Source organism: Phodopus roborovskii, unplaced genomic scaffold, assembly GCF_943737965.1.
Source record: "Phodopus roborovskii unplaced genomic scaffold, PHOROB, whole genome shotgun sequence".
Taxonomy (NCBI): domain Eukaryota; kingdom Metazoa; phylum Chordata; class Mammalia; order Rodentia; family Cricetidae; genus Phodopus; species Phodopus roborovskii.
The window spans coordinates 7,122,737-7,141,619 of record NW_026125052.1 but is presented as its reverse complement, the minus strand read 5'-3'; the positions used below and the strand labels follow the sequence as shown (position 1 = coordinate 7,141,619).

At 37.8% G+C, this 18,883-nt stretch overlaps 1 non-coding gene across 1 annotated transcript; it reads left to right on the top strand.

The window, feature by feature from the left end:
• The first annotated feature begins 18,173 nt into the window (after positions 1-18,173).
• On the top strand, positions 18,174-18,378 carry LOC127221892 (small nucleolar RNA SNORA73 family). Its single transcript, XR_007834507.1, has one exon. It is a non-coding gene; the product is annotated as a small nucleolar RNA SNORA73 family (small nucleolar RNA).
• Positions 18,379-18,883: the final 505 nt, after the last annotated feature.

The window sequence follows — 18,883 nt, the reverse complement described above, 5'->3', positions numbered from 1 at the left end:
AAAAAATGCGGAATATATCTCATTGTCAACATCTGGTTTCTACATGGGCCTGTGCAAGTAAATCATAAAATTATACATGTGCATACACACACATACACACACACACACACACACACACACGCACACACACACGCACGCATGCACACATGCTTTTTGGGGGGAGTGAGTACTCCATAGCAATCACATTGAATTTCCAAAGTCAAAATCAGCTACACTGTCACAGGCTCTGCTCTCTTACAAGCTCAAAGGGCGTCACTTAGTGTCTAATAACAAGTTAAAAACTAGATATACACCCATGTAATACAATTGTGTTGCCCCTCAACTTGAATAAACACTGAGACCCTGATATCTAGGAGTGCACCTTTCAGAAGAAATAGGTGGTCTTCAACTTGGCATTATTCCTACTGATCTTGTCAGTGATTATATTGCCTGCTTGTGAAAGCAATTGTTTGCTACTCCTTATTTATACCCCATTTCTCCTAAGAGTTGTTCCTTTTTAAAAGCTATTACTAATCCCTGACTTGTTGTATAGCTAGCTGTAGGACAACCAAAATAACAGAGATGAATCTGCAATTCTAACACCCAAAGGATATATCATAATTCTATCCAGCATAGCTGTGTTGGGTTTGAACACAAACCATCATATCCTCTTTTCTTTGCTACTTTATTCTGTATAACTGAAGAAACAGGGGTCATGGGTTTTTGCTGAAGGCCTCAGAACTGTTACTGCAAATACTACTTTAAACCACATAATCAAAATATTGGTCTATGTTTCTTATGGGTAGGAAAGAGCAGGATGGCCTAGGGCAGAAAGTTATTAGGAGAAAGTAAGAGATGCTGGAAAGAGTTGTTATATGAAAACAGGAAGATGGAATAAGTGTTAGAATATGTTCCAGAGAAAAGTCTCCCACCTGAAAGCATACTTTGCCTCAAAGAGTGAATGTCTTGGTATTTCCATTTTCCATTTAATTCCACACTTTTCTCATTTTATGTCTTCATTTTATTGCTAATAATTTAGCAAACTTGGCTACACCCATGGAGATATGCACAGGGATATGCTGAGCAACAAAAGGATGGAGTGATGCTATTACACCCAAGAAAAGATCATGACTCCAACTGTACACAAGATATCCACATGGTATCTCGTAAGGTGATATGGCAGGAACACATGGCCCTAGGTAGAAGCACTCCTATAAGTAATACAGGACCTGAAAAGAATATAAAGTGAATTGTTCCCCAGTGAGTGTAAGAAGAGATGCCAAGACAGAACACATAGGAAAACATATACACATGTGTAGATATGCATGAAAATATGCACATATATGTATATATGAAGAGGAAATTAAGAAAGAGTTTTAAGGTATTATTCATTTAATGGATTAAAAGCTACTGTGGCCTTTATGTTTTCCTTGTGAAGCTTATGGAGGTTAAAAGGCCTAATTTTGCATTTTCCTGACACCTACATAGCCAATGAATGACACTGTGTGCTCAAGTTTTGACACCAAAAGCATTCTAGTAGTCATTCCCATTGCCATTTTAAATGTACACCCTTGTTTAGATGGCTGGAATTCATCTGGGTAGATAAGGTGTATTGAATAATGTCAATATACAGCTTGTTAGAACTGACAGTGGAAACTCAGGAAGTGTCACAGCAGCAGAACACAGCCTACATTCAGCCCCAGGTTGTTTAAAGCTGAAGGGTGGTAAATTGGGCATGTCGAAAATGGAACTGTCAGGCTTAGAAGGTTTAACGTTGAGTCTATCCCTGCAGATCTCAAATAGACTAATGGATTAGGGCACTGGAACTTCCTTGCATTAGAAATACTTGAAAAATAATCCTTATTAAATCTACTAAAATGCCCTGTGAGATAAGGAAATAAGGAGAATTACCACAGGATCAATTATTAACTTCTTCAAATGTCCACATTATTCCAAACAGGGTTTCTTTCTAAAGACTCCTGAGACTGTGTTAAGGAGTCAGGGGCTAATTCTAAGATTAAACTAATCCTTCTGTGGTCAGTGATACAACATATGATGCCCTGGAAAATAGGGGTAGACTGTCAACCCAAATGTCATATTTTAGCTGTTAACTGAGTGAACATCTGATGTGGTACAGTCTCTGTTTTAAATCTCTCTGTTTGGGGTCATGTACAACACAGCTAATGTCACAATGCTATAGCATTGATTCTATCATTGCTAAAGTCTAATAAATTTGCATATAAAGATTTACTATTAAACTGAATTCACCTGTCTGTATGGTGATATTATAAACTCTAATGAATCAGATTAGATTGGTCAGTTAAGTGTATGTGTCAAATGCAATTCATTGCAGGGCTCTAGAAAATAGCAAAAGTTCAAGGTCAAAATCAGTAGAATTTCCATAACACAAGGAGAGGTTGAATTTATGAGTAGATATGAACCTGCTAAGGGTATAAGGCCAAGTCATATATGTCAAATCAATCAAGACAGAATATAGACTTCAATGACAATTATAGTGAAGTATGTAATGCCAAGAAAACTACATTATAAAAGAAGACAAAGTCTAGGTATGCTACATGCCAGAAAATACCTAAGAATTTACAAAATTTGTAATTTTATATAAAAAAAATACCTATAGATAAAAAGACAGTCTTAACTTTTTGCCCAGACTCAGACATGTCTACCACAGGAGCTCTGCAAAACAAATGAGTTGGATATCTTATGTTGTAATTCAGTAATATACTCCTATGCTCCCAGAATGCTCCCATGATCGCTGTATCCCAGTCCTTGAAATCTACAAATATGTCAAGTCCTAAGTCAAAAAGTGCTTTGTATATGTGGTAAATTTAAAAGAAAGGATCTCGAGTTGGGATTCTATGGATAAACATCCCATAAATGCTCATGTGTTTAAGCACTTGGTTACCAACTGGGGGTACTGTTTGTTTAAGAAGTGGAGCTTTACTTGAGAAAGCAGGTCACTGAGGGTTGGCCTTGTATTGTTATAGCCAGGACCCATTTCATGTCCAAACTCTACTTCATCACTGTGGATACAATGTACCAATAAACTCCCCTTCCTGATTCCATGCTTTCCCTACCATAATGGACTGTATCTACTAAAAAATAAGCCAAATAAATGTTTCTTCTCTTAAATTGATAGAATAAGGAGATATTAAAAAACTTAATGGCTATGAAGAGCAGGAAGGGGTATGGAATCAGTTTTTAGGAGGTGGGAAAGACAGAACATTGATTCCCCATGTCTTAGAGAAAGTGTAACCCTGCAAGTAACTTGATTATGGTTCAGTGGCTTAATCATTTGTGCCTGGCTTCCAAAATAGAGAAATAATAAATGTCTTGCTCTTGTGGTGATTTGTTATAACAACAATAAGAAACTAATACAGCACACAAATTAATAGCATTATTACAAGCTGAATGGAATGTGTCCATGAATCAAAGGCTGTGTTTCTTTTTCTACCTCCAGAGATCAGGTAGCAGAAACTCACTCTTTTTTTTTTTTTTTTTTTTTTTTTTTGATTTTTCTAAAGGTTGAAAATTAAGAGAATTTAGGTTTGCTTATCTCAGAGAGGGAGGTTCTGAGTCTACTCTTTTTAATCTTGGGGTTTGCAGATGCTCTGGCTAAAAGCCTAAGAAATCAATGAGAAAGATGCTTAGAGTTTTACTTATTGTTTCATTCATTCATTCATTCATCCATTCACTGAGTCACACTATGTGGCCTGAGCAAACCTAGAACTGTATATATAGATCAGGCTGGCCTTGAACCCATGGTGGCCTGTCTGCTTTCACTTGTCATGAGCTGGGATTAAGGTTGTACAACACCACATTGTTTCATGGCTGAGCACCAAGATGCTAGGAATAAAAAATGTCATTTCTGAAACAGAAAAAAAATAATTATAAACAAATAGATCAAATATTTAAAAAGCATGTTTAAGTCTACATGGCAAAATAGTGATATCTATGCATGGTCCATATCCAAGTTCCCTTGCATTTCCAAGGTTCTCATTCTCAATAAGATTTTTGTCCTTCTAAATTTGGCAACCCCTCCCTTATGAAGAAAAAGCAGTTCTAACTGCATCCTGAGAAGACAGTTTTAGATGTCAGTTTTAGTTTTCAGCCAAATAGAGATATTTTTATGAGTTCAATAGAAAAAACAATGACTAGTTGGACACCAATGCTCCAAAACAAGCAAGGAGAGAATTACAAGGTGATATATTGAGTTATAGATCAGGACAAAGATAAGTTTCTCTGTGTGTGATAGAAGAGGTTGAAAAATGAGAACTAGCTTGGGATGACTCAATTTCTTTTAATGGGCTCTGTGTGCTTTTCCTAGTAGACACAATTTTAATTTAAGGGGCCACATGCTTTTACATGGATGCAAAATCTCCTTTCCCAACCAGCCTAACATCAACATCATTCCACTATAGTACACATGTGCATGCACAGGCATGCATACATGTTAAAATTGAACATTCCTGTTACATCATGGGCCTTCAGCAGTATTCCTAAATATCCCATACATTACTAACTGACTTGACACAACCATTAGTGGATTTGTGATAAGACGCAAGTTTTCAAGTTCAGATGTAAGAAATTAGAGATGACTGGAAGTCAAATTGGCATGACCAATATCAAGTACCAAAAGACCTACACTCTTATAATATGTCTAAACTGCCACCATATCTAACTCTCATTATATCATCATGGGATAATGGTGGGACTGAGCTGTAAGCTGAAAGAAAGGAAGATACTGAGATACCATTTCATAAATGTCAGTAATTCTTAAGATGCTGTCATCATTTGTACCACAGTCACATATCATTTGTCCAAATATTCATATGTATGATCTTGTAAACTGTCTCACTGCTTTTTACTGTGTTTCATCCTAAGAAGTTACCAGCCAGATAGCAGAGATTTAAGGAACAAATAACATCTCCGATGTTCATTAAAATATATCTATAATTTATACAATAATAAAAGTTTGTCCAAGCAACCCAAAGTCATCTCAGGTGCTGCCTCATAAATCATACTTTGGGAAATGCTCAGCTGAAACAAATTTCAGCTTAGAGATGGAGAGTTTTCAGTCCAGGTCCTGAATAACCCAGTTGCGATGGATAAAAAGTCAAGAGGTAAGGGGTAAATTCCCATTCATCCTTCTCATGTAAAAAGGCCAATATTTTGCCCACCTTTTCTATATCCCCTTCTCTAGCATATTCCATTTCAGTTCTGGCAGTTGTTAGAAGAAACCTAAAAGGAGAAGAGAAAGGAAGAAGAAAGAAAACCAAATCACAAATCTGAAAAGCAAGATGCGAACCAGCTTGGTTGGTTGTCTGCTATTTTCCCTTTGGGGGGGTTGAAAGGCTAATATCAAAATATTGTGGTTCTAAAAACATTGTAATTATGGGATCCTGAATCCTGTTTGTCATCACTCTGGGCTTATGCCTTTGTCTCTCTTTTTATCTCTGTAATATAGCATAATTATGTCTTCTGTGAGGGTCAATTATCTTTGAACTAGAAAACAAATTGCCATCATTACCTCCGATTATTCTTCCCTATTCTTTGATCACATTTTGTGCAACAACCCAAAATTGTGTGTTCACTCAGTCTTTCTCTTCCCTGGTTGCCTTACTGGCAGAACTGATATTCTAAGGAAATCATTTCCCTGCTGTTTTCAATGTTATCTTTCCCCTTCACTCTCCTCTTTTAATATCTCTTAGGCCTCACATTAGCAAAATATGTTCAAATGATCTTGTTACCAAATTAGCTATTGGCAAGCACGGCCCTCAGCCACAATTCTTCCTTATTACTTTGCTTTCCCACTCTGATTGTATTTATAAAATCCAAATTGTTGCACACAAAGACACATTCAAACTGCATTAGAAAGTCACAGAACCCTAGTGTCATTAATCTCAAGATGAATGCACCCTGAGACCTATGTGACACTAAAAATTAACAAGGCCATTTGACCAGTGATCAATAAAGAACCCCAGTGTGGTGGTTACAGAATCCAGTGAAATCAGCATTTCCTTTGGTTGAAATAAAAAGAAAAGAAAAAGGTAAAAATTAGTACTCAAGAAATAGAAATATGGAGGTATTCATCATTAGCTTTTCCTGACAAGTGTCAAGAAAATTTTAAGCAGGATAATACAGATGGGAAATTCAGGTATTCATTCTATGGGACAATCTTCCTGGGTTCAGGGAATCAGACTTCATGATGACATTTCTAGATGAACATTAACACACTGATTTCCCAGAAACACCTATAAAAATTATAAGAAGTATTTTTTATCATATAATTTTTAAAATTAATTTTTATTTAAATCAAAAATTCTTACTTTACATACCAATCCCAGTTCCCTCTCCCTTCCATCCTCCCACACACACCCCCACCATTCCCCCATCCCACCCTGATCCATTCCTCAGGGAGGGTGAGAGCTTTTATGGGGAATATCAAAGTCTGTCACATCTTTGGAGTTTGGTATTCAAATGTTCTGTGCCACCCAACAGAAGTGGGAAGCAAGGTTTACAGCAGTAATTTCTTCTAGCTCACACTGGCAGAAACCATGTTTGTAAATCAAAATCTTCATTCTTACCATCTCACACTGTCCCTTCTGCATTTAATTTGGAACTTTCCTCCTGATGATTATTCTCTATCTCTTCTAACCCTAAATCTATACTGAAGGGAGAAATAAAATGTAAAACTATGCCCTCTGTGGCATATACTCAGGAATTGGGGGGGGGTTGACATGTTAAAAACCCCAGGCATCAGGAACTCCTCTAAGTCTTCATTCAATGTAATTGTCATGTTAAGACAAATGATGGGAGGACTTTCTCTGGAAATTAAGTGAAGCACATTATATTATAGTGTAGAAAATAGCATACATATTTTAAAATATTTATTTAAAGATTGAGCCTATGATTGGGAGAAGAGCACATGGATAGAGTCTGGAGATCAAAGCTATAATTTTCAGACCATCACAAAGCCAAGGTCATGTTACTTCTATAGTGATGGTCCTTGCTCCATCTACAACATAGAACTCCCACTGGAAGATCTGAACAATACATGCCAAGATGGTTAACAACAGCACGTTGTCAAAATACTAGACATTCTTAATTAGAACCATCTGCTTTCCCTCTCCTTTAAGTAGAAGAATGAAAGAAACTCTACTATGCATTACATACATGTGGCATTCAGCCAGTTCTCACCTACCTTATTACATCGTATAACACCCATATAGATATTATATCAGTGTCTTAGTTTTGGAGCTAAAGAAAATGGAACTCCGAGAAGGTCAGTAGTGTGAAATACTCTTGTGTATATCAGTTTTTTAATTTATTTATTCTACAAATATTAAACTATAGATCTTACCCTAAAACAGAGATGTTAAACTGCTCAGAAGGTAAATACAAACCAACATTATGTGTTCATAAAGTTTCATGAAAACATAACCACGCCCAAATGACAGTTATTGGAGAATGTGATGGATAAATTTTTCTTTTCTTGTGTTTCATGATTTTTTTTGTCTATTTGATACAAGTTAGAGTCATTAAAAAGGAGGGTCCTTAGATAAAATAATACATTTTTCCCATTTGTTCCCCACACCTGATATTTTTGACTGTAACAGATGAGCCCCCACTCCCCCACTCTTATTTTTAACAGGCCATTTTTGACTTGACTAAACAGAATGTTGTTTTTAGACTGTGGATGGGAATTGGCATCATTCATCTTTCTCTGGGACCTTAACCAACACAAAAGGACCTATGAATACTACATTTCAACCATCCCTTTTTGCTTCCGGTAAATGCTCAGAATATTTACAAACTAGGCTTAAGAGTTTAAGCAATAGTCTGAACACCAAACATTTTGCATTACACCAAAAGGAATAAAAGGCTTTGCTAGCATTTGCTAACCAAGGGAGATAACTACTTGAGAAACAATCTGGTGTTAGGTCTCTTTATTCTGCCTCAACATAGAAATTCTGCCAGATCTGAAATTTCAAAGCTCAATATATTAATGAGGTCACAGTAGCTCTGGAGAGCCCTTTTTGACCAAAGAAAAGAGCCATGGAAGTACTTCTCCCTTAAGTGAAATGGATGATATTTGGGGTCACTTGTAACAATGCTAATATATTGGGAAATATAAGAGGGATCATCCAAAGTAGAAATGATCTAATTATAAGCTTAGGTAGTTTTGGTGTCCCTTGTTTTTGTCAGTCTGATTCAGGAAGTAATTTTACTTTAAGATGGTCAAGATTTATTTTTATGGATCTAGGATTTATTGATATAGCTTAAAAAAATGTCCCAGTGTCAAAATTACAATCTATTTCTGAAAAAAAAAACAGTGAAATTGATCTATGAACAAATTCCAACTTAAATATTAGCACTGGAGTCACATCTACTTTTATTAAGGAACAAATATATGAATCACTTGGGAGAGAGCAACTCACAAGGCCATTCAAATTCAGGTTCTTCCTCTAAAAGGGTTTAACTACATTTTTTTAGAATCTGCTGGGTCAGGAATATATCTTCTAAGGTATTTCTGTTCAATGACATAAATGAGTCAATAGATTCACTAAGTCCCCATCACATGGTAGGAAACATTAGGAAATTATTTAAAGGACTGGTTTCTTATCTCAATATAGGAATTTAAGGAACACTGAAATTGATCAGTTATCTTGTTCTTCCAGGGCAAAAATGGACACAGAAACCAGAACACAAAAGAAAAAGGATAGTGTAATGTCTTTACTCATATGTGGATAGTTTCTACTCCTTCTGCTAAGGGAGGTGACAGTTCTTTGGTTATTAGAATAATAAGAGTTGGCATTTAGAGAACATCAGTGGATGTCCATTCTGCAATCTTCCTTTTTCCTGGCTCTATGTGAGTCACTGAAAATTTCTAGACTGTATGGATCCATATATAAATAAATGATGAAAGTGGTGTTTGTCTCACAATTCTACTGTGAAGGCCAACTACAAAGAGTAAAGCATGTTATTCAGAATAAGTAAGCAGTACTAATTAAAGCTATAATCATCATTATCTAAACACTGAAACCAAGGTGTCTGTTAAGTATTGGTGACCCATGGTTTTCTTTGTGAGCCCAACATGCTTTGATTAGCTCTCATAAACATTCACCTCCACACAAGAGACTTGGATGAAAGGCCACATCTGCTGAGAGTGTGATCTCACATTTTTTTTTCTGCTATTAGTAAAAGGGGAAAGGTTGTTTTCATTCATTTTGTGATTTGGCTGAGGATCTGGAGGCTTTGATGCCTGGGACAGAGTACCCAGAGTTATTATTGAAAACGGAAAGTTTTGATAGAACCTAATGGCTGAAGGCAGATCGAGTCCACATAGAATGGGGGTTAAAGTAAGGCAATGAGAAAAGTAGGGCTGCACTAATGTTCAAGTCCTAGGCACTTGGCAAGAAACCATGAGATGGGTCAGAGCAAGTGAGAAACAAAGCAAGATATCATGCATACTCATCTGAACTCTTCCTAGAAATAAAATGCCTATCACAACTATGGGTTAGGATGTTATTCTTGACACTTATTAGAAGTCCAAATAAGGTAAATCTGATCAGGATCCATTTAGATAGGTAATTCTAGATTATACTCACTAAAATAATCCACTAACTTTTTTTCTTTTTTCCCCCATTTATTTTCTTATTTTACATATCGATCCCAGTTCCCTCTCCCTCCCTCCCATTCCCCCCACCACAACCCTCCCATCCTATTCCCCCCACTCCATATTATGGAAGTGGGGAAAAAGGGGAGGAAGAGGAGGAAGAGGAACTCCTGTGTAGAGCTGAACACTCGAAGTTCTCTCACTCTATGCACAATGTCTAGTTGTGTTTCTGGATCTGTCCCCATATGATGCAGAGGGAAGCTTCACTGATGATGGCTGAACAAAGCACTGATCTATGAATTTAGCAGAATGTCAGTAAGTCATTTATTGCAGGAGTATAAAACAGTAATTTCTATAATGACAATTAGGGTAGTCACTAATCTGATAAAAAGGGAGTGACTACCCTAATTGTCATCATAGAACCTACATCTAGTAACTGATGGAAGCAGATGTAGTGACCCACAGCCAAGCACTAGGTTGAGCTCTGGAGTTAGGTTGAAGAGGGAGAGGAGGGATCACATGAACAAGGGTGGGGAGGAGGTCAAGACCACTATGGGGAAAACCACAGAGGCAGCTGATCTGAGCTAGAGGGAGCTCATGAACCATGGGCTGACAGCTGGAGATGCTGCATGGAACCAAACTAAACCCTCTAAATGTGAGTGACAATTATGTGACTCTCTGTTTGGGGGGAGCCCTGGAAGTGGCACCAGAACCTATTTCAGGAGCATGAACTGGCTTTTTTGGAGCCCCCTACCCATGTTGGGATACCTTGCTCAGCCTTGATACGAGGGTTGGGGGGGGATTGGTCCTACCTCAACTTGGTATGCCAAACTTTGTTTAATCCCCAAGGAAGGCCTTACCCCTATGAGGAGTGGAAGGAGGGTGGGAAAGGTGGGAGGCATGGAGCAGGAGAAGGGGAGGGAAGGGGAACTGGAGTTGCTATGTAAAATGAAAATTAAATAAAAAGGAACACTAGTATTTTGTTTTACCCTAGGTCCCTGGGCTATCTAGTCTCAGGTTCTTAGTTACCTGAGTAGTATTGGGTATGGGTTCAATCACATGGAGAGGGCCTTAAGACAAATCAGATCTTGGTTGGACACTCCCACAAGCTTTGTGCCACCATGACATTAGCATATCTTGCAGGTAAGACACCATTGTAGATCAAAGGGTTTGTAGCTGGGTTGGTGTTTATGTTTATCCTTGGTAACAGCCAGAGTACCTTCTTGTACTAGATACCAAAACAAGAAAGATACCAGAACATCAGCAGTGAAGGCTTTATGTAGGTACCAGCTCAATTTTGCCATGTTCAACGAATTGTGTAGGTGTTGTCATCAGCAAAGGGGCTGCTCTATCCGTTCAAAAAAAGCAACCAATAGTCTTAATATAGTCTGGTTTGTTGGGGATTCCCATGGGACCCCTTTGATCAAAATCTCAATTAGATTTAATCCATTTCCAATAAATACTAGAAGCTTCATTTGATGACAAGAGCTTGCTAGTTGTGGCTCTGTTTCCTCCAGTATTTGGTGGATCCGTGTAGGTTGCCTTCATAAACACATATACTTTAAGAAGTTTCTACTGGATTAGGTTTCCATACTACCCTTCAAATGGCACTTAATTTTAGCTGTCTTTCCCCATATTCCTTTCTCACTCCATCTCACTTCCATCTTCCTACTTGATCCTCCCAACCTATCCTAATAGAACTAAGAAAAACAATTCAATCATGGCTTTACAATTATGCAAGCTCACCAAGGTCTGTGACAAGGAGATGAAACAAAATAACTAATTATGGGGCAGAAAAGAAAGAAGGATTAGAAACAGAAAAAGGGCATCTATCTTTGAGAGTGTTTCTAAAAGGGGGGGGTCCCTATAAAGGGATCAAATTCTGTCTAGGGATAACTTTTTCTAAGCTAATGCTTAGAAATTGAAGTGATATAGGGTTCCCAGTAGTCTCCACAGTGAAAACAAAGCTAGAAACGTCATTAAAGATCACATATATCCTCAACCCCACTGATATGATGGAAATAAAACAAGATAAATAAGGCCCATTATAAGACCTCAGAAAGGTTCAGTCAATGTTGAGATCAGGACAAACATTAGTTGCATTTAACCCTTAACATAATCTCAAGGGTACTACTTGTCCTAAATATCTTTATAGATAAGACTTGGGGTTTGTAACACTTAGAAATCACTCTCTAGTTCATAATATGTGGTAATTTGAAATTTGGGTAAGAATATTCAAAAGTATTCTGCTGGACTCATGTGGAAGAAAACTCATGTCTATACCCTCCCAGCATCTACATCTTACACCCCTGTCTGGTTCTCATATAAATGTCACATGAATGAGAACAAGCATCAAACATTTCAAATGAGTTACTTAGGTTTCCTTTGTGTGTTACTAGAAAAAAAGAATATAGCATTATATTCCCTGGTTGAATGAAACATTCCTCCTATTGTAGAATTTTGGCTAATGATGAAAACAGTGAAACAGACTCATAGATTGTTTCTCTCTCTGCATAGATAACTATAAAGGAACCATCATGAGTGACAGAGTAATTATCTAGACTAGGAAATTAGTGATGAGCTGACTGATCCAGAGGGGACAAGTTAGAATAGATTCCATTCTATCTCAAAGACAATATCTACCTAATCAATTCAGAAAAATCCACTGTTTTGATTTTGTTGCTTGAGAGTTATAGCCTATTTGTTAGTGGTAAAGTACAGATTTTTTAATGAATTATATATCTCTTGGGTTGTGCAATGAAGACTGAATCCAAGCACAGACTTCCAAGGCATAAGATGTTTTTTGATTTTTGTTTTTGTTTTTGTTTTTTCTTAAAAAGAAAGAAAAAGAAACAAAAGTACAGGCATAGCAAAACATGAAAGACACCACAAGTAAGAATATAGTAAAGCCAAATAACTGCAAAAAAAATGGCACTGATACTAGGAAACATAGTAAGACCCTGAAATGCTTTGCTCTAACATGATTGTAAACATTTATCAAGTATTTCTTTCCTAGAAACAGTACTAAAAGAATGTGGCTTGGTCAGTAGAATGCTTGCTTGCTTGCTTAGCATGCATGAAACTCTGGGATTCATTTCCAGTAACCAATACAGTAGTGCATGTCTATAATCCCAGCATGAGAAGTGGAGGCAAGAGGATGAGAAATTCAAGGTCATTCATTTTTTTACAAAGCAAAGGACAGCCTGGGATACATGTAATCCTGTATCAAAAATAGTTTAAGAAATGTATTCACCTAATACCTGTTGGAAACAGAAGCAAACACCCATACCTAAACACTGAGTCGAATTAGAACCCAGATGCAGGGAAAGAGGACAAGACCAGGCTGCAGAAACACAGAGACAGCTTACCTGAACGAAGAGGAGCTAACGGGCCCCCCAGACTGATAGCTGGGAACCCAGCATGGGACTGACTCAGGCCCTCCTAAATATATATCTCAGCCAGAAGGACTGAGCAGTCTAAGGGACCTCAGACAGTGGAACCAGGATATATTCCTGGTGCACAAAAGGACCTTGCGAGCACATCCCCCATGGAGGGATAACTGCCTTAACCTAGAGATAGGAGAGAAGCCCTAGTCCCTATTTCAAATGATCTGTCAGATCTACATGACCCCAACTGGATGGCATTGCCCTACATGTGGAATTGGGGTGGGGGGATGGGAGGGGAGGGTGGTTAGGGTGCATTGAGAGGGCAGAGAGGGTAAAAGTGAGCGAGGGAAGGAGGAAGGGAGGGAGGGAGGAAGAGAGGGAGAGGGAACTGGGATCAACATGAAAAATAATAAATTTTAAAAAATGTAAAAAAAAAGAAATGTATTTAAAAGATTTTCAAAATGAATGGAGACTGTAGCCAATGAGTAGAAACTTACTCCATGCCCATCCCCTTTGTCTTCAGCTTCTAGTAAGTCTTCAACCAGGAAAACAAATATTTGTTGAATGGAACTGGTATAATATTCAAATGGTTGAAGTCTTGTTATTTTTCCTTAAACTCTTATCTATCATTCCAAGATGAGGAGAATGTTCAGATTATGTTGATATAAGAAAAAATGTGGGGTTAATATTAGAATAATAATGTTTGGAAAATAAAAACCAATGAGACTTCCCCATGGTGCCAGTGCCATATGTTTGGCACCTATCAAGACATGAAACAAAACACACTCATGTAAATTAAAATAAATAATCCCACCATCTGGAAGCCTCCTTTTGTCTTGGCGTTGAAAGAAAGTGGAGGAGATATAAAATTTCCAGAGAGATCCAAAAGTGACAGAATGACGTGAGCTACTCTTCACTATGCAATACAGCCTTGTTTATAAAAGGAAAAGTGCTTCCTTCATATGAAGGGCAGACTGGAGGTTCTGAGAATTCAGAGAATGGATCACAAGTTCGGTCACCTTGCATAGCAGCCCATTCACATTCTGTGACTCTACGTTCAACATCTTGTGACCATCAGATTGAACACATTCTAATTAGGAAAGCAGACATTAATACAACAGTGGCAGAATGCTCAGGCACTCTAAGCAGATTCTGGTTGCTCTGGATATTGATTTTAAATTATAAAATCATTAATAACTTGCACCACACATCTAACTTCATTGAACATCTCCTAAAGGATCTGGAGAAATCGGAAGTCAGTGGCAACCTTTACACAATATTTTGAAGGGATGACTACACTGTGACTAACCTGTATGACAGAATCAACTAACTATCCTACAATCCATCCACACTCAGTTGGCTTATTTTTCGTCATATACTTAAAATTCTTGCTTCAAGCAAGGGATAAGTTCAGTTTTGTGAAACTCTTAGCTTCTAGCAATAGAAGATATATTTGTAATTTTCCCTTAATTCTAATGGTTATTATGACTGTCTGGTCTGTCCAACATTGAATCAAATAATAATTCATTATTAAGCCTGTGGCAGCCACAGATATCTTCTAACCACCAAGCTTTTTTTTTTTTTAGGCAAACACTGTCCAGGAATTCTGTCAATGATTAAGGGACTCTGGGGCATGATGTAGTCCTTATGTGATGTTTCAGGATTCTCAGCCTAATTACAGTATGAATCAAATACATCTAAATCATCATACATTGTGTTATATAGTATAGTAAAATATATGAATAGCATTCAGCATTTATTAATCATTCCTTAGACATCTTTGTGGTACTAACATTAACATGTCCACAAAACTTCATGTTCCCTTCCAATCAGAATTAGTTACTGCCAGACTGTAGCCACCCATAGAGATGATATTTTTTCCCATCTGTATTCCAGTACCAGGAAGATGGTGTCAGCCAATAAAATGTGGACATCATAAAATGCTACATTTATACATGAATACCAAAACTTTGTATTTCTTAATTGTCTCACCCATGTCACCACCACCACCTGGCTGGGCTCTTGAATGACAACGTGGAACAGTCTATCCACCCATGTCATTGGTAAGTTTTTGAAGTGCCTGCTTTAAGTGATAAACTCCCTGGTCACAAGAGTTTTTCAATGGTCAGCTGCCTCTATGTGTTTCTGCAGCATGGTCTTGTCCTCTTTCCCTGCATCTGGATTCTAGTTCGACTCTGTGTTTAGTTGTGGGTGTTTGCTTCTGTTTCCAACAGGTACTAGATGAGGGCTCCATGATGGTGGATAAGTTAGTTGTTGATCTCACTATCCGGGAAGGGCATTTATGGTAGCCTTTCCACTGTTGCTCAAATTGTTAGCTGGAGTCAGTCTTGTAGGTCTCTAGAACTTTCTTTAGGTTCAGTTTTCTCTTCATGCCAATCATGGCTCCCTCTTTTATGTTCTCTCTCTCTCTCTCTCTCTCTCTCTCTCTCTCTCTCTCTCTCTCTCTCTCTCTTCCCCCCTCTCTTTCCCCTGTTTTATATTCCTACCTTGACTCAATCTTTCTAGTCACACATGCTTTCCTCTCCTTCCCTTCTCTTTCTCCTAGTTCCCTCTCCATTCACTGCCCCCCCCCACTTCCCATGTGCTCTGGAGAACTTGTCCCTTACCCCTTCTGTGAGGGACCTTATATGAATCTCTTAGAATACACCTTGTATCCTAGTTCCTCTGGAGGTGTGAATTGTAGGCTGGTGATTCTTTGCTCTAAGTCTAAAATCCATAAATATGTGTGTTTTTTAAAGTAATATTAGGAAGAAAATAGGTGACATTTTTCTGGAGGAAGTTGCTTTGGTGCATAGGCTCAACCTGAAGACAATTTTATTTCATGAAGACATTTTGTTCCAGCCCTAATTGGAGGAGTACCTAACAAAGGAACATTTTTTTTTATTTATTTTTTTATTTAATTTTATATAACAAAGTCCAATTAAATGAAAACAAACATTTATACACAATATTTGGGAATTTGGGCGTCGTTCTTTCCAAACTACTTCCTGCTGGTAAGGGGCGCTGTCTTGGGGGATTCGAACTAACAAAGGAACATTAAACAGATTTTGAATACTGACTCTGCTAGGCATTGTCCTTGGATCTAAAGTTATATAACAGCAAATAAGCAACTGTATTGCTTGACTGTGAAGTTTCTAAGGGGTGTTTTGTTTTGTTGTAGGTTTTTTTTTTTTTAACTATGTGTTCCCTACAGTCTAATATATGCCTCCAAATCTTTATGGTATTAACATAAGTGTATTAAAATGTGGGTTCTTAGTGCTAGTTGCAGGATACCTGCTTTAAATTCTTGGTCAAAGAGGTCCCAAAGATGTCCCAAAAATAACACAGAACCTTGGTTGACCATGTGAACCTGAGAATAACATCCTGTTGCTGAAGACAACATACACATTGGTCATAGAACATGGGGAAATAAGCTTATATCCACTTGTGAGCATCTTCCTTACTGGCTAGCTGTTGTGCTAGAAGATGTTGTACAGGCTGCTGGGATGTGGTGAACTCTTAACTGTTTTGGTTTAAACGCAGGGAAGATAGCTTCATAGGAACAAATGCATTGCTGTCACATTAAGGAAGTAAATCTCAAAACTTCCTCTTGGACTACAATGACCAAGAGTGAACTTATGTTTAAATTTTCCACTTCTCTTACTGTGTCTCCGGTCTGCACTTTTCAGTTGTTGGCCTATCTGTAATCTGCCTGGTGTATAATTAATCTGACTTTGTCCCTGTTTCCGTCTGTGTAAAGATGCCTTTCTGATGTCTGACTATCATTAACAAAGGGCCTCGCCCTGTATTTATTGAATAGCACAAAAAATGTCACATGAAGGAAGAGTAAGGGATTCTTTACAGAAATCTTCAACCAAATCTTTGGGATTAAGTTACTTTCATGACTTCAAGTGACTTGCAGTCATAAGTATAGTACTGCAAACATACCAAGTTATATCTGTATGTTGTTTCACACAATTGTTGTGGATATTTGTCATACATGCTGTTTTCAACCTGTTGGATGCTTTCAACAAATTGCTACCATAACACACTCTGAATCAGGGCATGTTAGAGTATATCATTTAAGATTAAACCTATGCATTAACCTAAGCTGTAAAAGCTGATGATGTGAGAAAGCTAAGGAAAGTCAGGGTGTTTTTTGTTTGTTTTGTTTTGTTTTAAAGCAAGTTAAATAAGCAGGCTAAGTATACAATAGGATGTCAGGCTAAGTCTTAATTTATCTCAATGTGATTTATTAATTTGACTATGAGGTCCACCAAAATCTCTAGTCTCTTGGAATGTAAAGGTGATTTTTATAAACCTGTATCACTACAATCAACAACCATTTTCATCTGTTAACTCTACAATAACTAGCAACGTGACAAAATAGGCCCACTGGTACAATGGTGGCACAAATGTTATATGAATAACCAATTATATTCTTATTGTGTTTAAGCCTTACTACAGGAGTCAAAACCCATAACCAGCATCATTTTCTGGGTTAAGAACCTGTGTTCAGATAAATTGCAGGCTCTAGGAGAGAGCATCATACTACATTGTTTCTAAATGGCCTTACTAACAAATTGTCCTCTAAATATTTATCTTCACACCCACAGATTATAATGACTCCAAACGTTCATCTCTTCATGCCAGATAACAAAGCTACATCTGGGGGTAGGGAATTTTAGTTGAGAAAATGCCTCCTGAGGACAAGTCTGTGGCACATTTTCTTGATTGACAAATGTTGTGTGCGGGTTCTGTTAATTATGCATGGGGCCACCCAAGAGCTGATGGTCCTAGGAACTATTAGAAGACTGGTTGAGCAAGCCACAAGGAGCAAGCCAGTAAACAGCTTTACTCCATGGCCTCCAGGTTCCAGCCTTGCCTTCACTGGATAATGCACTTATAAACTGTTAGGTGAAATAAATTCTTTCCTCCCCAAGTTGTTTTGGTTATGGAGTTTCATCACAGCAATATCCTAACTATGAAAACATTACTGAGAATAAGAGACTTGAAATTTTCAGCCTTAAATGGAACATTTATAACCCCCATCCCCAAAGCTCAAGGATCATCTTCTAAAATGGGGAGCAAAGATTGGAAAACTGAGAGGTTACATGGACCTGCTAAAAACAAAACAAACAAACAAAATGTTTTCAAGATATAACAAGCTGCCAACTTGGAAACCCCAGGAAGTCACTCTCCCCTGGCTCTATCCATGTGGCATAGGGGAGGGAGAACAGGGCCCTGCCCTGTGATGTACATTCCCTTTCCAAGATGTTGGAAATAAAGCTGGACTTCGAGTCTGTGCCTGCATATTCCCACAACATCTCAGAGTTTTAGTGACTCCCAGAGCTCAGTTGCCTTCAGGAGATCTTTCTCAGACCCCTTCTTCCCAGAGGATACACGGGGTAAACAAGAGTCCAGTTTGGAATCTTAGGTACTGTAAGCTGTCTGTAAGTTATACTGGGATTCTGCAGTGGTAAAACTGTCAAAAATTTGTTCAAGGGACTTTGAGCCACTCACACTCTGGTAAACATGGTTCACCGCAATGGAATTGGATGGGTTCCTTTGTTTAATCTGTTGGTGCTCTTCTCAACTGGAGTGGACAGACAATTCTTTATTTTTCTATAAATAATTATGAACAGAGAGTTCTGTGGCTCATTCAGAAGGTATTTGTTGATGGTTAATTCACATGAAGCTCTTGGTTCTTAGGATTTTTGTCTTCAACATCTCCTAGGACCACAAGATCTTCAGCCAACCAGAACTATGAGCAGCCTCATTTTGAAAAACAACCCTCTGATATTTTTAATCAGACTCAGGGAAACAATTCAGAAATATAAAGATGGTCCCATTGTCCCCTATGCATGCATCAATAGATATG